The sequence below is a fragment of the Pezoporus wallicus genome, unplaced genomic scaffold (genome assembly GCF_028554395.1).
Source record: "Pezoporus wallicus isolate ANWC-B61680 ecotype Strahan unplaced genomic scaffold, APGP_CSIRO_Pwel_v1 contig_6899, whole genome shotgun sequence".
Classification (NCBI taxonomy): Eukaryota; Metazoa; Chordata; class Aves; order Psittaciformes; family Psittacidae; genus Pezoporus; species Pezoporus wallicus.
In genome coordinates, this window is record NW_026638613.1 from 1273763 (window position 1) to 1301644 (window position 27882).

The window sequence follows — 27882 nt, forward strand, 5'->3', positions numbered from 1 at the left end:
AGTTTCTTCTGACTGGTACCAAATCTCTGAGATAAAAGACCCTTCATATTTCATTCTTAGAAATACACAGTACCTCATGGCAACGTTTTCTTATTTGGACAGAAAGCAGAAAAGGCCAGATTCTGACCTCTGCTCCAGTATGGGAGCACCAATGAAAAATAATGAAGTCCACATGCATTTCCTCTAGCAAGGAAAAAAAAAATACTATTTAGCTCCAAGGAAGGCTGTTTTATAATTCAGACAGGTGATCTGGAGTCACAGCTGAGCAATAATGGCTAACATCACATACTAAAGGGAGCATAAATTTTAATGATACCACTCATAAAACCCACATTTTAAAGGTTACAAAACAGAAACAAGCTTACGAAGAAAACCCATAAATCATTCAAGGTGTTTGGTTCCTATTCCTTAGCTAGTTTAAGAATTAACAGCCTGTCCATCACTGAACTAGAATATGCTGTACTTATTTAGGCAGGACTGAAAAGGACTGTGGCATTAGAGTCCAGCAAGCATGTTGCTTCTTTTAGAAACACAATACGCATAATCCTTTATACCTTCACTGATTTATTCGATGCTCAATTGAATTAAAACAGCCACTTGGCCAAGATCACTTACATCTAGACGAGATCACAACACATAATTAGCACTATAAAGGCCAGGTAAGTTACATGGGCTTCTTACCCAGTCACATTGAATGCACCGAACCATTTCCTCATCTGCATTTCAGTGTAGTCCATGGAATACCTTTAATGAGGCATTCACATCAACAGACTAGATGACCTGAACGTTCAAAGACAGTTACATACCAGGGAACACTGCAGTCCATAAAAACACTGGAGAACTTAATGCATTTTGTTCTTGATTTTTCAACCTTAATTTCAGAAAATAACTGCCTTGAATACAAAATTAAAGTTCACCCAATAAACTGTTGTACCATTTATCAAAGAATTCAGACTTCTGAACAAATAACAACACATAAGCACAACACTCCTGGTTATCTGTACGACAAACAGACCTGAGCTATTAGGACCTTAAGATCATCTAGTTCCAACACCCCTGCCATGGGCAGGGACACCTCACACTAAAGCATATCACCCAAGGCTTCATCCAACCTGGCCTTGAACACTGCCAGGGATGGAACATTCACAACCTCCCTGGGCAACCTATTCCAGTGCCTCACCACCCTAACAGGAAAAAATTTCCTCCTTACATCCAGTCTAAACATCCCCTGTTTAAGTTTTAACCCATTACCACTTGTCCTATCACTACAATCTCTAATGAAGAGTCCCTCTCCAGCATCCCTATAGGCCCCCTCTTCAGATACTGGAAGGCTGCTATGAGGTCTCCACACAGCCTTCTCTTCTCCAGGCTGAACAGTCCCAACTTCCTCAGCCTATCTTCATACAGGAGGTGCTCCAGTCCCCTGATCATCCTCGTGGCCCTCCTCTGGACTTGTTCCAAGAGTTCCATGTGCTTTTTATGTTGAGGACACCAGAACTGCACACAATACTCCAGGTGAGGTCTCACAAGAGCAGAATAAAGGGGCAGGATCACCTCCTTCGACCTGCTGGTCACTCTCCTTTTGATGCAGCCCAGGATACGGTTGGCTTTCTGGGCTGCAAGCACACACTGCCAGCTCATGTTCATTTTCCCATCAACCAACACTCCCAAATCCTTCTCCGCAGGGCTGCTCTGAATCTCTTCTTTGCCCAAACTGTAGCTCTGCCTGGGATTGCTTCGACCCAGGTGTAGGACCTTGCACTTGGCATGGTTAAACTTCATGAGGTTGGCATTGGCCCACCTCACAAGCGTGTCACGGCCCTCTGGATGGCATTCCTTCCCTCCAGCGTATCAACCGAACCACACAGCTTGGTGTCATCGGCAAACTTGCTGAGGGCTCACTCAATCCCACTGTCCATGTCAGCGACGAAGATGTTAAACAAGAGTGGTCCCAACACCAATTCCTGAGGGACACCACTCATTACTGGTCTCCAGCCACACACTGAGCCATTGACCACAACTCTTTGTGTGCAGCCATCCAGCCAGTTCTTTATTCACCAAGTGGTCCATCCATCAAATTGATGTCTCTTCAATTTAGAGACAAGGATGTCGTGTGGGACAGTGTCGAACGCTTTACACAAGTCCAGGTAGATGACATCAACTGCTCTACCCCTGTCCATCAGTTCTGTAGCCCCATCATAGAAGGCCACCAAATTGGTCAGGCAGGATTTCCCCTTAGTGAAGCCATGCTGGCTGTCACCAAGCACCTTGCTGTCTTTCACATTCCTTAGTATGCCTTCCAGGAGAATCTGCTCCAAGATTTTGGCAGGCACAGAGGTGAGACTGACTGGTCTGTAATTCCCTGGGTCATCCGTTTTCCCCTTCTTGCAAATGGAGATTATATTTCCCTTTTTCCAGTCATCATGAACTTCACCTGACTGCCATGATTTTTCAAATATGATGGACAGTGGCTCAGCAACTTCATTTGCCAGCTCCTTCAGGACCTGCAGACGGATTTCATCAGGACCCATGGACTTATGCACTTTCAGGTTCTTAAGATGGTCTCAAATCAGATCCTCTCCTACTGTGGGCCTTAGCTGTCTTTTATTTGCAATGCACCTATGGAATCCCTTCCTGTTATCTTTCACATCCCTAGCCATGTTTCATTCTAACTGGGCCTTAGCTTTCCTAACCTGATCCATAGCTTCCCAGACAACATTATTCTTCCCAGGCTCACGGTCCTTGCTTCCACCTCTCATAAGCCTCTTTTTTCTTTTGAATTTTCCTCAGGAGCTCCTTATCCATCCAAGGAGGTCTCCTGGCCCTCCTGCTGCACTTTCTTCTAGTTGGGATGCAACACTCCTGAGCTTGTAGCAGGTGATCCTTGAATATCAACCAAGAGTCTTGGGGCCCCTGTCCTCTAGGGCTATATCCCATGGAACTTATTAAGCAGGTTCCTGAAGAGGCCAAAGCCTGCTCTCTTGAAGTCCAGGGCAGTGAGCTTGCTGCACGCTCTTCTCACTGTCCTGAGGATCTCGAACTCAACCATCTCATTATCGCTACAGCCAAGGCTGCCCTGAAGTGTCACATTTCCAACAAACCCTTCCCTGTTGGTGAGAACGAGGTCAAGCATGGCACTTCTCCTTGTTGGCTCCTCTATTACTTGCAGAAGGAAGTTGTCTTCCACACAATCAAGGAACCTCCTGGATTGCTTTTGCCTGGCCATACCGTCATTCCAACAGATACCAGGGTGGTTGAAGTCCCCCATGAGGACAAAGGTCTGAGAGCATGAGGCTGTTCCCATCTATTTATACAGCGCTTCATCCACAGAGTCTTCTTTATCAGGCGGTCTGTAACAGATCCCCACAGTAATGTCCCCCATAGCTGTTCTTCCTTTAACCCTGAAAAGAGCTCACATCCATCTGTTACTAGACGCTGCTAAATCAAGCATTAATTGTACACAAACTGAAATAAGTAATACCCTTCCAAACAAAAAATCATCCTACTGTCCCTCCCCAACCCAACCTTCATCCTATCTGTTCTTCGCAAATTCTGATCATAACCTCAAGCACTGAATTTCACCATCATAATGGCTCAGTCAAATTTAGACTAACCTATACTAACCTCCTTGAAACAACAGGGTGGCTTTGAGGGTAAATTAGGAGACAAACAAGCCCCTCTGGGTGCTGGAAATGTGTAAACTTATCTTGTTTTCCATACTGGGAAACATCCTCTGCACATGCTCATGTGGCCTGCAATGAGACTACTGCTGTCCAAACTCCATGATTTTCACAGGAGAAATAGGGTCCAGCACTGATATAGCATACCTGTTATATCAAATGGTCTGAAGCACACACCACTTCTGCTTGTAGTAACAGGGAATAAGCGCACTCTGAAAACATAAAACATTTTCTTCATCTTGTCTTCCATACTGATGGACAAGAGTGTTGCAAAGCAACTTCTATCAACAGAGGACATTTTAAATGGCTAGTCATTAAAACAGTGATCTAGGGCTAATAAGGCACTATTAGCGTTGAATTTTGACAGACTCATCTTTCAAATCCACAAACCATCATTAGAGCTGAACTGGATTTTGCAGAAATCACGTGTAGTTTTGCTCAACGATCTTTTCTCTAAACCATAGAAACTGGTATCTCCATTTCACTGTAAGGAACTTTCACCTCCACAATACAAATGTACTCCAGGCTCCCTTCTGGAAGCAATACGCCAAGAGCCAGGGCTTACTGTGAAAAGCTTTCGCTGTCTCAGGCTTTCTGCATACTGGCCTTCACTTTTGGTTTTGAAAGCTAGCTCAGTTTTAATATCACTTTTCATAATATCCTTCTATGTTTGGACTGTTTAATGGGTAACTCAAAATTGACTTTTCTTTTTTTCCTAGGTAGACAAACCTTAAAAGACACTTGAATAAGGTCATTTTGCCTTGTTGCAAAGTCCAACAGGACTATCAGATAAGGCCTCACCCAAAATCATTCCACATCAAAGAGAATATTTCCACTGCCTAGACTTCAATATTGAATGTAGATTTGGGATGGAGTCTCCATTCAAATGGGATTGCAGCCATCAACCACACAACTACACAGCTCTCAGTGGAAACATTCACTGGATTTAAAACTGCAACCTTGCAATCAAAATTCCTGCATCCAATTACCAGTTATCAGAAGCAACCAACCTCTTAAAACTGCACTGGTTGAAGAAAACTCAGTATCTAGTTTACAACAGCAATAAACACCTAAATATTTTCAATAAGCTGTTTCCTTATGCCATGTCTTTAATTCTAGATTCTCTTCCTGTAACTCTAAGGGAACTTTAAGTAAACTGCTAACCTGTTATTTTTCCAGTCTTTGTTTTCTTTAGGAAATTATTTAAGAAGAAAAACCTTGAACAGTGATCTCAGCATTCATACAGCAGAGAACTTCAGTACAGTAACTGCATTGCTGAGAGCTATGACAACTTTCCCATGAGGGAGAAATGACCTGGTAATTCAAGACTGACAAAGTCAAAAGCAAGGTAAACTGGGGGAGGGAAAGGATTTCCCCCCTAGGATGAGATAAATATAATTTCTCATGGCAGTGTATATCTCTTTTAAGCCTCAGGTGGTTTTAAGTTAATGAGATTAGTTCCAGCAGGCAGTGAAATCCCAGGATATAGGATTTATATTTCAGCAGTTTACACTTCATCCAGCAAGCACAGTGAAGTCAATCTTTGTGTCATTTTGTTATTGTCCTGGTTTGGGTCTCATTCTCAGACTCAAGCCTGACAAAAGCACCTCGTAACTTTGACTTGAAAGCTTAAGCATCATGTAGAGTGTGTTTAAAAGGTAGGAGAAAGGCACAAGTCTTAATCTGCCAGAAAGGATTTTTATTAAACTTTAAAATGTACTTTTATGTAGTGAAATTTGATCATGTACGTTTTTTCCTTTTTTTTAACCAAGGTCACACATTTTTTTATTCTGAACACACAATAAAAATAAATAAATAAATAAAAAGTAGCATATATTACTGGAAGAAGATTTCTTTTTTTAGAATTTAGTCCCTAAAAAGACATATACTAACACCTTAGGAAGACTGGCTAGTTCAGCAGCTTCTACTTGCTGAACAATTACCGCCCAGCTTGGTAACAATCAAAATGAGTTCCTATCCAGTGACTACCCACTGGATGTACAAACTGGAGTTTCACTCCAGTCCCCAGTTCTGCTCATACAACAAAACCTTCACTCCAGTTGTAGCCATACCACAAGTTAAACTGGTGTAGCCTCACACAGTGCTCAGAGAGGGCAGCATTTTATCTATCTGATGACAAGGCACAGCAGAAGGATTCAGAAGTGTACAAAACAAGTACCTGGAGCTATCTGAAATGTAAATCACTATACAGAGCTGTTAAGCAGAAGGCTTTTAGACAATAACATAATGGGAAAAAATGAGGTCACATGGTAACACTGATTTCACATGGTAATACTGATTTCCATATGCTAAGAATTCTTCCACACCCAGTCTGATTTCAACTTAAGCTCACTGCATATTTATAACTGCTAATTTAACAATTGTTGCACACTCTGGACAGTATTTTTAGCTCTTGAGTTTAAGTTTAAAAATAATAATCATTAACCTCAATAACATTACAGGGTAAATAAAGTGCAGAAAAATCTAGTATTAACAACATGCTTTAGGTAGTTCCTTCCCATTTGGTAGAATGACCACAGTCCTTTTCTCCGCACTTGTGAAACAAAGAAAATGTACATGTTTGTCCCAGGCTTCTTTCCAAGACAGCCGGACTAAACTACATATCCAGAAAGCACACAAATTGTTTTCAATGGGGTAATTTAACCTCAAAATACAAGCTGAGGTCTATTCAAAAGACCTTTTAAAATGCCCATGTTCACCACAGGAAAAGCTGTGCTTATTCTAGTTCATCACTATCTGAACTTTGTTGTTGGGTGGTTGTTTTTTTTAACTTTACTAATGAATCTGATTTTTCATTCTGTGCCAACGTACCACCCCATTATCTTTATTCTTCATCCTCCACAGATGTGTCCATCCTACTTCAGGCTTTGGCACTTCATTAACCAGGTGTCTTCAGTTACATATGAAAAGTTCAACCATCTCTTTGCCAAAGGAATGGGTATGTTCGGTAATTTCAGGGTGAAGAATAGCAAAACCTAAGTAAAGGGCAACTGTTCAAAGTTGTGAGATATATTTTCTTTTTCTAGTACTGAGCTAGAACTTCACCTGGTACAAAAGTAATTTAACTGAAGAGAGGCAACATCAGCGAATGAATCTGAGGACACAGACGCCAAAACCTGACCACGAACTGGTTTCTGGCACAATTCAAAACTTCACATCCATTGGAATCTGGTATATTGGATAAACACCTAAGTATTCAATATCCACTACTACTTCGACTTGCTGTAACTTGGAAAGATGCAGTTGTATAGGGATGTAGCATCACATGCAAGTGATATTAAAATGCATTCTCCTTTCAGATGGCTAAATGTTTGCTTATCTATGAGGTAAATATACATTTGCTCTCAAGTTAAACCCAAGGAGTATTTCCAGATGTGCACAGAGCAAAGTATGCCTTTTTCAATTAAATATAACACGCAAATATGATTTCTAACAATACGAAAATTAACTACCAGGGTAATTATTCTGTAAGTACTACAAGTGTCACCAGAATGCCTTGTGTCTTCTGCTGGCAGAAGAATTATTTTGTAATGGGTCAGGGAACTCCTTTTGCACACTTTAATAATCTGAAGTACAGAAGCTTCAAAAAGGAAATCTATTTTAAATCTCTCCCATCATTTCACTATCAGCTTCTGAAAACAGCAGGCCTACCAGAAAAAACAGAAGTACAATCAAAGGGCAAGCTGCCTTAAAACAATGTTTTCAGAAGAAAACAAAACAAAAAAAAAAACAACAGCCTGCAAACATTTACATTCATTTTAAGGTCAAAGGGTCAATTAAAATGAACAATTTGGATCTCTCACACAATACAAGTCAAGAACCCTCACACAGAAATACCTGCCATGAGAGAGGCTTTAAAATAAGTGTTTCTCAATTGATGCTTGTGTTCTAGATTTCTGCAGGAAAAAAAGTGCAGCTTTGTTACTCTTGAACAAAGTGTTAATTTGTGCTCAGTGGCCTTAATCTACTCTGACTGGCTTAAAAAAAAAACCTTACCTTTAACCTTACCTTTTTCTTGGTAAAGTCCACTTTTGCTACATCCAATTTCTTTGCTAAATCAATCATTGCACAAAAGTTCCCTTTATAGAACCTATTACCAACATTTGTCTGAAGACAGCCCAAAAGCATTAAGCTCCCTGAAAGGCAAAGAGGAGAATCAAGCTCTACCTTTTCACAACAGCAACCAAAAATGGCCTGATTTAGAGTACAGCCTGCTGCACCCCCTCTTAGCTGGCAAAGATCTGCAATTTTATGACTGGTTATAAGCTACAGATGCTGTCTCCTCCATCCACAAAGTACTAAGCATCCATATAGATGGTCATATGTATATAAGCACAAGAAGTTGTGTTCTCTCATTTCAATCCCATGTAGGAGGAGCAGAATAAAGCATCTGAAACAACACTGCTGACATAAACAGTAGAATGGGACTAGTCCAGTTCTGTCCTGCAAGGGATGAAGAAAAACTCATGCCGAGGCATGCACAGGTATTTATCTTCTCCATGCTTTGTTCTTTCTGCTTACCTGTATGTTTCTCTGTTAATATTTGCAACATTAAAAGAAAACCATTACCAGAGAAATTTCACTAGAGGTATGTTTTACAGAAAAGGAGAGGAATTTAATCTTGACTAGGACTCCTTTACAGTGCCATAAAAATGGTAGAAAGGGTGTATATATGAGACCATACATACTTAGAAATATTACGCATAGGTACACACTTTCCTGCATAAACAGAAAGCAGCCATACTATAAACAGGGAAAATATCACATAGTTCAGTGGAGAAATTTCACTTCATACGTGAACATAACCCAACAGCTGCTGCTTTGTGTGGCCTGAGACAGAGCACACGCTGTCAGAGTCTGGATATTAGACATCACATAACACTACATGGTAAGACTAAGCGATGCTAGAGAATGGCAATACTAAAGTGTCACTGCTTTGCCTGCATTGCAAATATCCTAAAGCAATATTACTTTTGAGGAATAAAACTAACACAGCAATAAAGTATCAAGTTTGAAGTCTCATATCCCCTTAAATTTTTGCTCCTAGGTCCAGAGGTCTGCCTGCCACAGCTGCCTGGATATGTCAGGAAAGATCCAGCTTCCTTCTACTGGAGGAATGCAGCAGATTAACCTAATGCAACAGATGGAAGTAGCCTTGTTCGGGAGAGGATAGAGCTGTTGGCATCAGCCTGATGTATATGAAAGCAGACAGGCTACAAAGTTTAAAGAAGTGTGCAAACTTTAAGAGACAGTTCTGTGATTAAAAAAGAGATAACAAAATGGACAGCAGTTATCAAAAGAATTTTCATTTTGCTTTGCACTCACTGAAATAAGTATTGATTGATACATTCACAGTTTCATTTAGCAAGTGCTAGATTAAGGCTACTGAACTAACTCAATATGATGCATTGCATGACAGTGAGAAAAATCTAACAGTTCAAGATGCGATTTTGTCAGATCTCAGAAGCCAGACAGGACATGAGTGATCCAACAGTGAACTTCCACAGGAGGATGGGAAATACAGCAGGAATTCAGCTCCAATTCCTACTGAGCAAATGCCCAGAAGACTTGGTTCTAGAGGCCAAGACTTCAACCCAGGTTTCTGAACACAGTGATCATTACTAATGGCCAGTAACACCTTTTTCAAGTTAATCCTCTTGTTCTGGAAAAGCACTCTAGCAACACTTCCAGCCATCTCAACAAAGAACAGCCCTAGCTTACAAAGCCCTCAAGTACAGGAATAAAAAAGAATGCTTTCAAAGAGTCCTTGAATGGAGCTGCTTGACTATTTTTATCATTTTAATGACAGAGAAGACCTATTTGGTTAGAAAACAGGGCAGCTACAAATAGGATACTCCATCAATCTCTCAGTAAGAAGTGCTCTTCACTTTCTATGCCAGGCAGAAGCACTGCACTCTTTTATGCACAGCAACAACTCAGTGGCTGAAAAACAATTACCTACAGACAAGATTTTCGAACCAACAGACCACAAAATCTCCCTAGAATCACTGTGTATGCTTCAGCATATCAGGATGTTGCATATCCTTCATTAAAAGGACCACAGAACCACATCAAAACAACAGATCAGAGGGTTTTCCCCTGCAAACCCTGCAATGCAAGCTAGGAGCACGAGTTTCCGCAAACCAACAACACATTTTATTTGTTGAAGAATGGTCTGTTTTAAATACGTGACCGTGTGCCAATGCTTTGCAAATGTTGTAGCAAGGTTCACTCTGTAACATTAAAATGACTGTGTAGACTGCACTGGAGGAAATTAAGTGTTGTTACAGTCCACTAATGATTTTCATATCCTGAATTCCAGTAATGTAGTTTGGTTATTTCACACGATAACACTTACAGTATGTCTCATGTATTAGCTTGCAATAAGTTCACATTCCTTAAGAAACCCTGAAAATGTGCAATGCAACACCTTTTAACACTATTATGTAAAAGTCATCAAGTGAACATTAGCATGATTCTCTTCCAGAAGAAATGGCCAACTTTTACTTTCTCATACTTTCAACACCTTTGCCTACCTCACTCCACTGTAAGCTTTCCTGTTATGCTGACTTTATTGCTGCCATAAAGGACAGCATAGATGTCCCATTTCACTACAATGGAAATAATTTCTGTGCCCAGTCTCAAGCAAATAAGCCAGGAACCTGATTTACTTCTGATCTGAAGAGATTGATAACCTTGAGCCTTAAATTGTACCTGGCATTTCCCTGATCTTCACTTGCTGTAAGAAAGGTAGAAAGCCCTCATCTGCAAATTACTAAAAATAATCAGCTGCAAGATGTGACCTTGGATAAAGCAATGTTAAATTGGCCAGCAATTTTTTTGAGGCATCACTGTTATTAACTTACAATTTTTTCATTTCAGTTTGCCACTGATGCTTGGCAGGTTATAATTTTTCATTTTCTCACTTGGCTGCTGCTCACTCAAGTAGAGATTAAGGAGACAGTGGTGGAGAATTTTTACAAAGAGGTGGGTTTTTTTTTCCCCTTTCACTCTATCATGTCAGGATACAAATACAAATTGTCTTTATGCAGTGGGTTACCTTCTACATATAATAGGATTATTGTTAGAAAAGATCCTTTCAGTACTCCAATGGTAGGAACAGTTCTTTTCATATTCGGAATTCATGAGCATTCCAGTGTGTTAATGGACAGTTGTACAACTAATACCCGTGTAGTGCATTCCCATCAGACATGATATGACCTAACTGCACTTCCATTTTATGGTTAATATACAATCAAAGTTTTACATTTCTGATGAATTTGTCCTTTCCCTTGAAGTGACCACTCTTTTTTCTTTTTTTAATAATGTATATAAAAAAAAACCCACTGCTGATCACTTTCTACTTAATAAAAAAAAACAACACATATGAAGCGTCTGAGGTGGAGTTTTGTTTGGTTTGTTGAGTTGTTTTGTTTTTTTTTTCCTTTTCTAAATATCCTCTGTTCACAAGGAAAATGCCTAGAATACAAATATCTAACTGAACACAAACAGATCCAAAAACATGATTTCATTTAAGTTGTTCTGCCTCTGGTGATGAACCAAAGCATCCTTCTGCCAGAAGATCCATCCTGTGACATTTATCTTTGACTAAAAATAGCTGCCCCCCAAGCAAGCGGCAGTGATGAAAGAATTGTACGTGATATGCTGTGAAAATTTGCAGACCTTTCCTCATTACAAAAAAATAATTTTCTATTACTATTATTCTAGTTAGAGCTTATGCTAGAAAATATGTCATGAGGGAAAGTCAAAGAACACATTAAAGACTGGTACGTGAAAAGCATAAATCATGGTGGAATGCATTATCATCGATCAGAAACTACGGTTCACATGAAGCTGGAGACACTATGATGTTGTTACTACTAGATCAGCATTAAGTTACAGCCCGAAGGATCTTAACACAGCCTGACAAAATATGTCATTGCCTTCATAATTACCCATTTTTAGCCTTCCTATTCAAACCATGAATATTCAGTACAAAGTATAGGCCTATTGCAATCATTGACCTGAGTGCACAAGAAAACAAGCTCACATTTATTCATTTATATGCATGTTATTTTTATATATATATATATATATATATATTCCTTCACTTTGTCTTTTTTAATTGTATTTTCAAGTACTTACTATCCTAGCAACTGTCTTGCAACATGTATCATTCTTGATACACTGATTGCCATTGAGGGTAAACGTCATGATTCACTCAATGAGATTACAATTCTGGCTGATAAACAGTGAAATAATAAGCTTTTTCAAGTCATATCAATACACAAAACCATAATTCTTAGACCTAATTTGCCACTTTTTATTGCAATTTCTGAAATTTTATAGATAGGGAAGTAAAAGCACAGGAAACAAAAGCAGTTTTGGCCAAGGCCATGCAGGTGAACAATGGCTGCATCTGAATATTGGCCAAGTCTTCCAAACCAAAGTTCATTCCCACTTGTGCTTAGATATCCACATCCTGGAATATCCCTTGTGAACAGAGGATATTAAAAAAAAAAAAAAAACAGCAAAAAACAACAAACAAACAAACAAGAAACCCACAACAAACAACATTTCAGTTAAAAAAAGGATTGAGATAATTGCCTTAAAGTTCATTACTACATTTCCAACAGCCACATGGTGTAGAGAACAACAGATTATGTCAGCTGAGGAAGTCCCCACAAACCCTGGGGACAGACAGCTGAGTTCAGTCCCCAGCTTTGACAGAGCTACTAGTTTTCTATTTCCTGGCTGGAAAGCTGCTTTTAGCATCTCCTGGTCCTATTAATACATCCAGCAACACCATGAAATCAGCACACAGGGAGCACAGGGAACTCCACACCTCTTGCAGCCGCAGTGCACCAAGCAGTCTCCTAGGTAGCTCCAGCAGGTAAGAACACAGCTGCAAGGCACTGATCCTACTTCACATTATGTAGATGTAATGCTAGTTTGACCATTGCAGAATTGTGTAACTTCTATGGAGATAATACATTAGCTCTGCTGTTCATGTTTTAATTCTGTTTCTAGTAAAATATTTCTTCAACTAAATTGGAACTAGGTTGGAGAAACTCTGGTTCAGTAATATATATTGTTAGAAACTACTTTATAAATAGGTTTTGGGAGGGGGTGTGTTACATTTTTTCATTTGGCATCAAATTGGACTAATTCTATAAGCTGATTAACATTAGTTTACCTCTGTTAGAGACTACTTGTTCCAGTCAAAGTGTATCGTGATATAAGGGGACGGGGAGGGAAGGAGGATCTGACACAGAAACAAAAAAGCACCCAACTAACTTGCATTAGTCAAAGTCTGCATTAGTCAAAACAGCAGGACAAAATGCTCAGTCTGTTCATACATTTCTTTCCACCAAATTAATTGGCCTCAAGCTACCAAATTTGCAGCAGGTCTGACCTTAAGTCTACTGACGTCTAACAGACACATTCGGATAAGAACAGGCATGAGTTACAGATGTGTGAAGCTGCGGCTCTCCAGCAATCTCTGCTAAGTAAGGTCTCTGCTTGTTAAAAAGAAACAAAATTTGATAGTACTGCAAGTTGAATTTTAGGGACAAAATAAATAAATAAATAAATGAAACCACAAAAAAAAAATAATTGCTTGACTCCTTACAGGCTTGCCTAAAGCTAATAAATTCACAGACAGATCAGGAAAAAGATAGTCAAAATGAATAAACTATTCATTAATGTGTCACGCAAAAAAAAAAATCACAAATTCTCACTAGGAAACCAATTCAGAAAGTTACTTTTGAAGCAGAGAAAGCAATAAAACTGCATTCCAACTTTATTTGTTGTAAAATTGTTGGGGTATTTTACTGAATCACACCCTAGCTTCACAATATGGACAAGTGTCAATAATTCAGACTTTTCTTAGGTACTTTTTAGTGTAGCCCAACCTTTACAATAGTCTGTTCTGTATATATTCTACTCTGTGTAACGCAACAACAAAGACCCCACTCTCTCCTCCTCATAGCATCTGTTACTACTGACTAAGAAGATTCCTTTGATACCCGCTGAGGAAAGATGCAAGTTTTGTACTCTCAGATTAGCATGGTACACTCATCTCAAGAATCCAACTACTGCTCCTATGCAAGCACTGCTCTTATGCCAACCTATGTGCACAAGGAGCACGTGGAAGGGACCCTGCAGTGTGAGAAATGGGGTTGTTCCCATGAGCTGTTGACCTTCAATTAAGTGAGACCAGACTGTTAAAGCATTCAAAGCAATAAAGAGACAACCCTGACTATCCTATTATTTTGATTTAGCTATTTGTGAATCATTTAGTCATCCCAGTTTGCCAGTAACCACAGACCTTTATTCATGAAACAAGTAATTATCTCGTCACGAAGAAGTGAAGTCAGTGAGATTTCAGCACACATTCTTCATTAAGTTGTTGAGGGAAACATATAATCTCAAATATGAACACTCTGCCAAGCATGAGTGCTGACTTGAGCACCGAGTGGTCAACCTGTAAATCCAGACAGCCAAGCTTCATTGCCCCCAAACTGGCGTGACCAAAGCAGTCACTACAAAAGCCTAGCACTTCAGGTATCAGATACCTCAGGTTCGTTTCAGATTGGTATATACTCCAGGTAAAGTCTCTTATTTTGCCTAACACACTCACACATCCCCAGCCTGGAAATCTGGATTTAAAATAAGGTCAGAAGAAGCCTGAAGAGAAACAAAGGTAAGCGGCTGGAGGGAGGATTTAATCTTGTCCAGATTTTCACATCTAAATAATGGAAAGACACTAGGCTCTTACTGAAAATATTTAAAAATTTTACAAACTAAGGCATGTATTTTAGTAGCAGGCTATTTTAAAAACAAAATTATTTACAATATTAATCTACAATCCATTAAAGGAAGACTGCGCATATTTATTTTGTTCAAGTCTGACCTGCTGTTCAGTCCATCTGACACAGCCAAGGGAGTACATAAAAAACCCACAAGTACTACAAAAATGCTAACAGCCTTCAAAAATGCAACCTGGAAAAAATCCAGTAACTTCTCATCTTAACAGTATCTTAGGTAAGCATCAAATCACTACTTACTATTGCTGTTCTTATCATGAAGGCCTGATAAACCAGACTGAGCACTGAGACTGCAGAAAGTACTAATGATTAAATTAATTTTCCTGAACACTTCCTTTTAATTTTTAACTTGCTACAATACCTAACAAAATACAGACCTCTGAAGACCAGAGGTGAATACACTGATTAGTATATCACAACAGTAAGGATCAGAAAATGCTCTGAACAGAGATCACACACACAACACTACATGTCATGGTACAGTCAGTGCCTATAGCACTATCTGAAATGAAGTCTTAAGAAAAGCCCTGATTTGAAAAAGATTACCAGGAAAGACTGAGGTAGTATTTACATTAGGCTCTGTAAATTAAGAAAATTCTCAGTGCATACAGGATGCTCCTAGGAAGAACTATTTAGCTAACCAACACGAGACTTCTATGTCTAGATTTCCACCAGTGAACTACTCAAGTTTTATCTATGTTCACGTTGCTGGCTTCCTTTTGTTCGTAAAATATCTATCCACATTTCCACTCCAAGCAAATTAGTACAAGGGTCAGTTTGCATTTTAGGCCAGTTTGTGAGGCATATCTCCTATCACTGTAAAAGTGATAGGAGATATGCCTCCTCTACAGAGTTTCAAAGAAAATTCTGTTCTTTTTCACTTTTCTTCATAAATCAGTATTAACTTGGTGTTGATAAGCACTTTAAGGAGGTACATTTACAGAAGCAGGTTGGAATACTTCACACTGCACAAGGTACTAAGTAAAAGTTTCTAGATGGAATTCCTTCAAAGCAAGAGACAAACAATAAATGGATTACTATTCCCTAGGGTGCACCATAATAATAATAATAATCTGTTCAGTTAATTTATTCTAGAACCAATAGTGTAAATGCAACCCTTCTAAAAAGAAAGAATAAAAACCAAATTTCCACTTTAGTGGTTTTAAGACTTAAGTATCTGGAGAGTTTCCCTTTCCATCACATTTATTTCAATTCTGAAAAACTGAATTACTTTGATGTATCTTTTATGCTAGCACTTTCACACCTTCTCAGGACACCAGTGATTTTTCTGATTTTTGAAATGATACTAAAAATAATTATGCCCTAAAGGTCAAGAATTATTTTTCCCCTCTTTTTTTGGTAACAATTCTGTCTCATCTTTCTAGGAAGTGTCATTAATTAGTTCCTTTCAAGCAAAAAAAGAAAAAGAAATGTAACCATTAAACATAGAAAGAATTGGACTTCAAAGCTGAATCACACAAAGTATTTGCTAGAAAACGGAATAAATTACTTGGGTGTTGTCACACAGAACAGATTATATACATCTGGAAAGAGATTTAATTTTATAAAGAAAAAAAAACAACGATGAAACACATAAGCCAAAGGGCAGAAAGCAGTCCTTAAACATTTTGTTTTCCAAAAATATACTTAATCTTGAGAAAGATGGAATGAGAGTTTTCAAATCTGTCATTTCTGCTTGAATTATGTACCAAACAAAAAACAATTCTTCATTAAGCAGCAGCATCAAGTATTTTACTTACAATAATTCAAATATAATTTCAAATATAAATTTCCCCTCTTTTCATGTATTGAAATACAAGTCTTTTAATGGAATAAAGACTGGATAATAATTCCTTTACAGCTCACCTTACCCTTCCAAAGACAGTCAATACATCTGCTCTCAGATACTAACACACACAGAGAACTCTATCAAACCATGGTCTATTTGCAACTAGACAACAAACATATTTCAGCCTGAGCATTATAAACGGTACAAGAGAAACACTAATACCTATTTCAAATGGGAGACCATCTCAGATTAGTTTTACGTAATCTGAAATAACAACTCAGTCATTGTTCAAACTATGTGCTTCCTAAGAAACAGACTTTTCCTTTAATACACCCCAGATTCCTCTTAGGACATGAACCTAGAAAAATTCCTATAAATATTCTTTACAAGCTTACAAGAACTATTTTCAAATTCAGAAGCCACAAGCCTATCTGATCAAGACTGCACATACTTAAATAAATTCTTGTATGCTTAACTACTACATATATGAAAATGTGTATTTCATTTCAGTTCCCTATACTCAGAGGTACATTGATAATTTTTATGTGCAAGAGCCATCTGTACGTTACGCAAAAAAAACAGCAGAATATGCCTTTTTTACAAAGAAAAAGAAACAATGAAAAAATAACTTTACAGAACAAACAAACAAAACAAAACTCCACACTTGTGCCACAGAAGCATCCTATATTAGAACAAAAATCCCAATAAAACATTTGCTCTTGGGAATTTCTGGACCTTGGAGCATACGTATTAATAAAAATATATTTAAAAAAAAAAAATTCAAAATACAAGCTATTTTTTCCTTCAGAGCAGACCTTATTTGTTCTAGAAATCATGTTCTTTAGAGCTGGTTTAAAAACTGAAACCCACAGAAAAAACACAAGTGAATTCAGTGAATTTAAACTTTCAGAGTTTCAGAGTTAATTATCCACTCAACTTCAAAATCTAGACTTAAGTGCTGGCATACAAAATACATCAAGAATGAAGTGTCTATGCAAAATCACTTTTTGTTATGGTGAAGTGCAAAAAAGCCAGCTAAGCCCACATGCGAAATGAGTACTTTCCACGTACACTTACGGAAAAACAGCTGTTAGAAAACATAATGGAAAAAACTTTCCTTGACCAAAGATAAAAGTGAGAAAGAATCTCCCAAAATATTCATTTTCACAGCGTTATAAGTAGGTGGACGAAGCAAATTAAAAGAAGCCACAATCAAGAAAAGCTCTGTATTAAAACTGCAAAGTCTGGTAATCAATCATAACTGGAGATGCAACTCCACCCCCCAGAAACACCATGTTCTCTACTGCTTCTTGGCTCACTACATGCATTAGGTTCTTTTTTTCAATTTCCATAAAGACAAAAATCAAACCATATGGCTTGTGCCAGACATACTTGCCCATGTTGTATCTGTTTTCAAACAGCAGACACTTATCAAGCATCTAATGCATGTGATCAGCTGGAAGAGAAACAAGAATTCAATCTCATTATTATAAAAAAAGGCAAAGTGGGTACTTTTTCATGCTTGCCTGTGACTGAGAAAGATTACTGAATAACCACTGGTTCAGCAGGTTGAACATATGCTCACATACCAGCTCTGGGCCAACACTTCGGCCTGATAACAAGACCAGGCTTCCTGATGTATAACACATGCCTCTCTTGTGTAAGCACTCACATAAACATCATATAGGTTTTACTCTCAATTTGTCCAGTAATGCAGCACCTCACTACTAAAATAAAAATTTCAGAGGCACATTTCTGACACAATGTAAATACCTTCTTTTTTTAACCAGAATTCCACCCCACACACACCTTGATGCATCACCCAAATGACTATTGCAGCCCTTACAGCCCCACTTACAGAGTGCAGAAGAGAGCACTGCATCACAACTGTCTCCTTTAATAGTTAAGCAGCTGCCTGATCAGTTGATTATTTTCTTCCACAGGTACTCTCAGAGATCTCTAAAATAGTAAATCCACTAATATTTTAATAGGCTTCCATAAATCAGCCTCAGACACAGCCTACTACTAGCACAGTACATTTCACTTTTATATACAGGTGACCCCCAAGGTTCCAGTTTCCTCCCCAGAGGTAGTTCCGTCATACTGCAGACGCTCTGCAACGGTTCCCACAGCAATAGCCAATATCAACAGGAAGATTAAAAAAATCTGTAAGTCATCAGCACAGTCCTTTATTTGTAGTACATAAGGTATGTATTTACAGTAGTTCAATATTCTTTGCTACCCTCTTCTTAATAGTCTTTTCAAATTCATGCAAGAAATAATTTCTGTGCCAGAGTTCATACGGATTTGTGGGATTTGTGCCCACTAAGATATCTCTAAAACCAAGTTATTTGACACAAATCACCACAAGGAAAGTATGGTTTTCAACATGCCCCAAAACCAACAAACTAAGCAAGGGAACAGTGAAAGACAATTAAGTAATTTAGACAGCAACACAACGTAAAGCATGATGTTTGTGATTCACAGATGTAAAGTTCTTAGAACATATTTATAAAAAGACATGTTTAATAATGTAATGTGTCAATACAGCCAGCAGTTCCACCTCTGAATTATTCTGAGACTTTACCACCAAATTAATTTTTTCAAATTTAGTGCCTATAAAGTGTGTCAAATTGACTGTAGAGACCCAGCTGTGGCAGTAGACGGGATGTGTTCAAAGGTGCTGCATGAGTTGGCTAACATAACCAAGAGACTGTTCTCTTAACAGCTTTGCAAAGATGTGGTACCTGAAAAAAGTCATAAAGACAGGAAGAGTCAAGTCATGCTCAGCTGCAAAAAAGCACAAATGAAGATGCAGGAACTTGACATCATTCAGCCTCACCTCAGTCCTGTCTTCCCGAAGTACAGCACACAAAAAATTTTAAGCAAGCAACACTTGCCTGCACACAGACACCAATCTATGCTATACAAATACAGTGAAATAAATGAAATAAAGCTACAAATGGTCAGTGTAATTCCACACTTTTGCTAACTTAAAACACACTGACATCAACAGTAATATAACCTGGTACGCTCCAGAAGAGACAGAAATACTAATTTCACTTAGATTTAGACAATTTGGAATAAAGCAGTAGCTTCAAAGTGTAAAACTTACTTGAAGCCCCAATACAAACACCATCTGCTCTTTTGCAAAAGGTATAACATTTGAAATAACATTTTTTTCCTCTTACTACATGCCATCAGAAACAGAATAACTTTATTTATATAAAGAGCCTGCAAAATGAAGTTCCATAAAAACAGGAACATATGGCCAACTAATTCCGAATAGCACTTAGCATATTCATCCGTAAAATAAGAACTATAATGGGTAGATAAATACACCCAAGTCTACTTGAAAATTGACAGTATACACATGGTTTTCTGCAAATAATTTATTTTTTTTTTAAGACTTTCTCACCCATCACTCTACACAGATACTTCTTATTACAGTTTTGACAAAGTTAATCTTTTCAAATCACAGAATTGGTCTGTACCACCTTGTATCATCTTAGGCCTAAGTTGCTGCGTAAGAAATATTCCTCTCTTTCATAAAAGTCATATTTTTATCACCAGTACAAAAACAAAGCTTGAAACAAATTTAAGCAATCCTTTTGGTGAATATCAATACAAAGTAGAAAGGGTAAAACCTGTGCGGAAGTACTTAGAACATTAAATAAAATGCCTAAATACAAATTTAAGAAATAATAAATTGAAAAATAAAAAACAGTTATGAAGGAAAACATGCACACACTCATGAATTAGTTTTTGTTGTTTAATAGAGACAAATAATGCATAGTCAAACATCTCTACATGCACTTATGCAGGATTTTCTGTCATTACAGCATTTGGAATCTCTTTTTTTCAATAGTACTTCATACATCCATCATCCACTGCTTTCTAAGCCATTAAATACTTCTCATTGCATAGTCTCTTACTAGCAAGTGGCTTAGAATTGTTGACTAAGCCCTAAAAAACAACACACTTTTGCAGACTTCTCCAACTTCCACATTGATCAATGCTACAACAAATATCTAGCTTTCTCTTCAACATGTAGCATGAAACTCTCTGGATACTTGCACATTATCACTTGAGAAAATAAGCACAACCATCTTCAAACTCTTGAAAAACCTTCCAGCTGCAGTCTTTTCCGGCTCTAATTTCTGCAGTATTACAACCAGCTGGATCTCATTGAATATATGATTTGGTTCACCAAGCCACACTCTTAATCAATCCTCTGGTCATTGCTTCAGTATCTTCAGGGATTTAAGCAAAAAGACAGGAGACAGGTTTCACTGAGTGATGTGGGTTTACTTGGGTCCTTTTCATTTATTTTGACAATCCTCTCATCATACTGAGGGCTGATTCCTCATATTTTCCTAAAAAAAAGCTGGAGTTTATACAAGACAGTCATATCTTCTCTGACTTGCACTTCACCTTCATTTCTGCTTCTCCTGTCAAACTTAAGTGTCAAAAGGAGTTTTCACTATTCTGGTTTACAGTTCTTTTTCTCCTTATATTGCTATTGTGGTTTAAACCCAGACAGCAAGTAAGACCCACACAGGCACTCACTCACCCCACTAACCTGACTGCAATGAGGGAGAGAAACAGAAGAGTAAAAAGCAAGAAAACTCATGGGTTGAGATAAAGGCAGTTTAACAGGTAAAGCAAAAGCCACGCACAAGCAAAGCAAACCAAGTAATTCGTTCACCACTTCCCATGGGCAGGCAGGTGTTCAGCCACTCCCAGGAAAGCAGGACTCCACCACATCCAGTGGTGACTTGGGAAGACAAACATCATCACTCCAACCAACTCCCCCACAGCCTTTCTCCTTCTTCCCCAGCTTTATATGCTGAGCATAATTTCGTTTGCTATGGAATATCCCTTAGGTCAGTTGGGGTCAGCTGTTCTGGCTGCGTCCCTGCCCAACAACTTGTGCTTCCCCAGCCTACTCACTGGTGATGTGAGGAGCAGAAAAGACCTTGACTCTGTGTAAGCACTGCTCTGCAGTAACTAAAACATCCCTGAATTATCAGCACTGTCTCCAGCAAAAATCCAAAACATAGACCCATGCTAGCTACTGTGAAGAAAATTAACTCTACCCCAGCCAAAATCAGCACAGCTGCCTACAATTCCACTAAGCCCAAGACCTAAAATCATACCCTTCTAAAGACATGTAAAGCTGAGCACACTAAAAACCTCAGAACATTCATTCTGGCTCTTCACTGCGGGAGCTAATGCATTAGAACACAGATTTCCCTGAAATCTCTGCAGGATCCATGAATCCCTCCTTGCAAACCCTCCAATAACTACAGACACATAGCCAGAGAGAAGGCTCTTCTGTTAACCAGCCTGTTGTACTCAGCAAATTTCTAAAGCAGCCCAAGAGTTCTCCTCTATGAAAGTTCCTCAATGACAGCAGGATTTTTTATTTATTTTTTTTAAATTTCACCTTTCTTTTAGATTCTGGACTTCAACCATCTTTATTTCCACAGTAATTTCATGAAAACTGGTAACGTATCTTAGCAACTGGGATGTTAATCTAGTATTTACAGACAATGGCCAAGACATACTAACGCAGAAATCAAGTATAATGACATCTTTCTATTACTGAATAAATTTGTTGCCAACATGACTTAGCAATCTTCAATCTTCAAAACAGAACTTCTAAAACAGCTTGTTTCCAAGCATTTTAGATGCTTTAGAAATCTTCAGTTACCTATCAGCTCTGTTTTAATTTCAACAGTACCCTGGGTTAAAAAAAACATATTTCATTATTTTCTTTTTATTTAGATTCATGCATTTAGATACAGAAAGAATATTATGATTGTATACGCTGATTTTAACAGAACATGGACACAGGCCCTCAATTTTTATTTAGGTACATCTTAAAGGAAAGATATCACATTTAAATTAGTTTTGAATATTTAATAAATATCTTAACATAAACTGCAATAAATTTCCCTCATTGCTGAAGATGCATTTCTTATTTCTACTGCAAATGTCTCTGGTTCATATTTTAGCCACTGAATCTTGTTATACCATGATTTTCTGCTTCATAATAGAATTTCTGTTCACAGTGCACACACGTAAACATTAGAATCAAGTCCCTCCTTGCCTTTCTCTTTGATAATATTTAACATATTGAGCTCTTAGAATTTCTTCCTTAGGAACTATTTTCAACCCTTATTCATTCTTACAGTTCTTCTCTGAATTCTCTTTGACTTAAACATTCTGAAGTATGAACACCTACACTGGACAGAGGATTCTTGGAGTGATCTCATTATTGTCAAATACAAAGATGCTGTACATTTTTTGCTCAGTCATATATAGATTGGACCATATTGAACCTCTTCCTCAAAAAGATCCATAAATTAATCCGTATCTACATGGAACATATTTAACTCAGAAGCTCAAAAACAACTGTGAAGAAAGAACAAAGGAACAGACCCAACAATTCTACCAATTCAACCTCCCAAATAACTCTTACATATTTTCCCTCCCCCTACATTCATGTGCTTGGGTGGTATTTCCCTCTGATTTTCAACCATAAACCATAGAAGAACCATGGCTGAATTCTTCAGCTCTGTACAAAGGAGAAATGCTGCACTAAGTAGTATAAACAGTCAAGGGTTTCTGAGGTCAACAATCAAAGTCAGGATATTGACTTACATTACAACTAATGGATCAATAATAAATAATAGCATATTCTGACTTTCGTTCAGCTCCTGTACTTATTCTGTGCTTCAGATACTCACATAGAATTGCAACCACGTTTGTACAAGAACCCAGAGCAAACAGTGCTCATAAACCTTCATCTGATTACTCCTTAACTACATTTTCAGATATTCAACTCAACATTTCCCCCCCGCCCCCAGATTCCAGCTGACCAACAGATGCCATGGCTAGCCCATGGCTCCTAGAAAATAACTACTTTCCTGCACTCAGCCTACGCTGTAACAGCTGTACCTGATTTTATTTTATAGGAGCCATACAGTTATGGGGAATGAACCTTTCCTACTTCTCTGCATAGCAGTGTTAATCAAGCATACATGACTGACAGAACCAGGAGAAGTATATTTGAGAAGAAACAAACTGTTTTAATGTACATAATTTCATTAAAGCACTTTGATTCATCAAAGTTGATAATGCTCAAAGAACAGAGAGTACTGTTTTTAACCCATGACAGAATCGGAGACCAACCTCAATGTTTAGGTTGGAAAAGACCTTTAAAATCATCAAGTCCAGCCACTAACTTAGCACTTCCAAGTCCGCCGGTAAACCATGTGCCTAAGCACCACATCTAGAAGTCTTCTAAATCCCTCCAGGGATGGTGACTTCACCACTTCCCTGGACAGCCTGGTGCAATGCTTGACAACCCTTTCAGTGAAAAAAAACAAAAATAAAAAAAAATCGTAACAGCCAATGTAAAACCCTCCCCTTGCACAACATTTCATCTTGTCCTGTCACTTTTTACATGGGAAACTGACCCCGACCCTGCTAAAACCTCCTTTCTCAATCAGAGCACTAAGTGACTTAATGGAGCCAATTTCCGTGTCAAATTTCAATGCTCAACCACTTCAGCAATGCCATTAAGAAACATGCAAATCTTAAAATTAGAAGGAAAAACAGGAGAGGAAAATGTTTCTTTCCCTCACTCTATGACTTTAGTGCATGATGGGAGCTGGGGAATCAGGCTTTTTCACTGTTAAATAGTATATCTGTATTGACGTGAGCTTTTATGCTGGTAATCTAAATCTTCTGAATCCAACACCAGTACTGACTTTAAAAACAAAACGATGTGCACACATACACACAAAAAAACAAACAAACAAAAAACAAATAAAAAAAAAAAACAACACACCACCACAAAAAAGAATATGAAATCAAAACCCAAAAATATCATACATACACACACAAACAATATGCAACCACAGAAGTCAGGAAAAACCAAGTGCTTGCTTTACAGCTCTAGCAATCTTGCCAAAGTTTTTGGAAGAGAAATATAAGTGGACAGAGGGAGAGAATAGACATCACACCCAAGAGATTTTGATTCACAAAAGTTTGGTCTGCAATCAAAAGAACACATACATAAGTTTCAGAACTTATAAACAAAGAAGGTCCAAACAAAAAATACAATTATCAACAAAGCAGTTTAGCCAACACAGCAGTTGCATGAATGAACCTGCACTGAGCATGCGATCCATGGCTAGTGCCAAATTCTATGTCCATAAAAGTCCATTTCCTCACACCAACACAAAAGAGTTATGCAATTCCCACTATTGTCACTCTATACGTAGACCTAGTGGTTGCTGGATTGCCAACAGCCTATAATGAAAATACAAACACAGTTGGTCCCCTCTGTACACGGCCACCTAACCAAAGGTTTGGCATAGAGTACTAGAACAAATACGACTGACACTCCTCACACCAGTTTATACTGAAACCCATCAGACAAGAAATCAAGCAGATATAGTCCCAGAGAGCTACCTCTTCCAACAGATCAAACACACAACAAAAGTCAAACGGCAGTGAAAACAAGAATGGCACCACTGTATCTCCACATGACAGGAAAATGAAACTTTGCCTCTTAAAAATACGGACATTCAGTATCTGTTCTGTATCATACAGCTGGAGATAACACCAGTATTTCAGACTTTGAATCACAGCTATCTTCAGGCAACTGTTATAACCTTTGTTCTACATCTCAGCAAGTGAGAGTGATCTGCACAGGAAAGAAACTTACAAGTTCCCAGTTTTAAGTTCTATCACTAACTCAGAGCCAAGCTCCTATTATTCTCAGTTAGAAATATATGTATATTTATAGCTTCATGTGCTTATCACCAAAGCCTAAACACCAATTCTGTACTAAATAAATATAACTTATTGCAGGAATACTATCTTAGCCAACAAAAGAACATTAAGCTCCAGAGCCAACAAGAGTACGAGGATCTAGAAGATGTCTATTTGACAGATTCACCATCACAAAGATCTACTGCACACACTCCCTGGAGGGCTACATCTGCATCACTAAGAACTACATTTCTGAAATAAATCTGTTTGGGGGGGGGGGTGTGTACTTTAAAGGTCTATTTTCTGTATTCATACCCTGAGGTTACTGAAGAAGGGAAAAAATAATGCAGGTATGCACCACAGTAAGTGACAAAGCTAAAACTCCAGCTATGAAGATTAACAGAGTGAGAAGTCATATGATTCAGCGTGATTATTGGGAGTTGCTGCCACAAAAAAGTCTGCAGCTTGTGACACTCACATGTATCCCGAGCATCTTTCTATCAACTTAGACAATTCTAACATTCTTACTACTTAGTCCTTTTTTCTGCTTTAGATAAATAACTTGGACCCAACTCTTGAAATCAAACAGCCAAAAGCACAAACATAAGTACTGCTTAATCATCAAGCAGTTTGGCCTGCTAGTAATGTCTCAGCTTGCATCTTCAACATAAAACTGTTTTCACATTAAGGCTATGGAAAAGAAAAAAAAAGAACCAAAGTTTAGACAGACACTTAAAACAAGAAAAACTGATGCAACTTGGAGAAAAATCAGTTTCCTTTTTTAAGAAAATGTTGTGTGTACAGCTCTACAGCTTTTAATTAAAAAATAATTAAATAAAAGAACCAGCTGAAAAACACTGCAAAAGATCTCCTGCAAAAGATCATTCTTGGGCTTGTTTCAGGTGATTAACTTTATGGTAGATTATTATAAAGAGTTAAGACACTTAACTAGGAATGTGATCCATGACCAACATTCAGAAGATACTCTAGTCTTTTGATGATACTGGAGATAAATGCTGCTTTACACATGCACTGGGACACATAACAGAGCTCTTTAGATTAAAATTCTAAAAATGTATATGGCATTGCTTGATTTACAAGACTCCAGCATTGTTACCGTTTCAGCCATCTAATGCTTTCCATATGCTAACCACTGAACAAATTTGTCTGTAAATGCAAGAAATACGTACCAAGTAATAAATAAACCAACATGAAACAAGCTGCTCATATTAGAGTAAAAACTAAATTCTTTATTTCTTCCCTAAATATTTCTGCTCAGATGACTCAGCAAAAATGCTGTACATTTCAGCTGAAGTCAGCATGATGCCTCAGCACTGTTTACAAGTGTCAACCCCACAGTCTTCACATAGTACATTTTAATTAGGTTTGAGCCCATCTCGCCTAAGAGAGACTTGTTGTACAAAAAAAAAACAAAAAACACTGAAGTCAAGGAGCTCCATATGGATGGAGAATCCAAGATGCTGAGGTACACACAACAGGACTACAGTGTTACCCTGAACTGAAACTTGTGAAATTACTCATTGGTGTTTCAGCTAATCTGAGCCCACACAAAATAAGGCAGGAAAAGTATGTTTCCACCCAGTTCATTTGTTTGATCATTCCAAAAAGTTTTCAAGATGTCACGTATCTATGCCTTAGGGCTTCAATTTTAATATTTAAAAGCTTTAAGAAGCTAACGCATAATTCAACACATAATTTCTAAATCTAGCCGAGACAATGCTTGCGTCTGATTTCTCAACGCAGCTGAGTGAACTGAAAGCAAGTAATAAAATACTCCTGAGTAAGTCTACTTGGTAGCTAGGGAGGAAAAAAGAGCGGGAGGGCACAGCCCACCCTCTCCCGGCAGGACATATTTACAATACAGATTTACCTGTTACACTGCACGTCGCAGCGTGCCCAGGCCTCACCACCGGCACCTCCTCGTTAGCGGGCGGCACCGACGGATCAATTAGCGAGGGACGCGGTTCCCCTGCACCTCACCGCGCCGTAGGGCGGGGCGGGACAGGCGGAGCAGCCGCCGAGCCCGCCAGGGTGGCTCGGAGCTACAGTTTTTTTACGGAGTTGAGCGTTACTTGCAGACAAACACCCACCAAGCTGCCGCGCTTTGACAAAGTTTTCCCCACTGCCGGCAGCTCTGGCGTGAGGACCAGCCCCGGCTGATAGCCGGGCTTCGCGGCAGCAACACACCGACACACTGGCCTCCTACCCAGGGGACGGGGCGCCGGTACCGGTCATCCGAGCCCTCCCGCCCGCCTCCGCGCCGCCTCGCCGTTACCTGCCCAACCCCGGTGGGTCCCCCGGCGCCGTACGGCTGCCCCGTGCTCGCCGAGGGAGGTTTTCAGCAGCCGTAAAGCGGGGAGCGCACTCTCCCCAGCGGCGCTGTGCCGGCGGCCGGGTAGGGGCTACACCACCGCAGAAAGCGGCCGTTCGGGGGAGCGGCGGCGCCGGGCTTCTCTTGGCTGCGGGGCGGGCTGGGGTCGCCGCGCCCCACCTCGGCTCCATCTCTGGAGCACTGGCCCCGACAGCCGCGGGGCTCCTTGCTTGCGAGGAGAGCGGCTCCCGCCGCCGGGAACGGACGGGCTTTGCCGTATCTGGGGACCCCAGCCCTCCCCTAGACAGCCGGGGACAAAGCAGAAGAGGCGAGGGGGACCCTGGTCCCGGGGAACATGGGGAAAAGGAAAGTGTCGAAAGCTTTTCGCACGGTGCGACCACAGGTTGTGCAGGTTGTCGTGAGGCCGTTACCAGAGCCTGC

General features: G+C 39.1%; 1 protein-coding gene across 3 annotated transcripts in view; it reads right to left on the reverse strand.

The window, feature by feature from the left end:
- NAALADL2 (N-acetylated alpha-linked acidic dipeptidase like 2) overlaps positions 1-27453 on the reverse strand; it is a 489585-nt gene extending 462132 nt beyond the window's left edge. For 2 of the 3 annotated variants that reach the window (XM_057411593.1, XM_057411591.1), the window contains exon 1: positions 27001-27363. The gene's annotated coding sequence lies outside the window, so the exon portion shown is untranslated. Of the gene's footprint in view, positions 1-27000; positions 27364-27405 lie in introns of those variants that run through there. The other variant, XM_057411595.1, reaches the window with a different exon arrangement.
- Between the last annotated feature and the right edge of the window lie 429 nt (positions 27454-27882).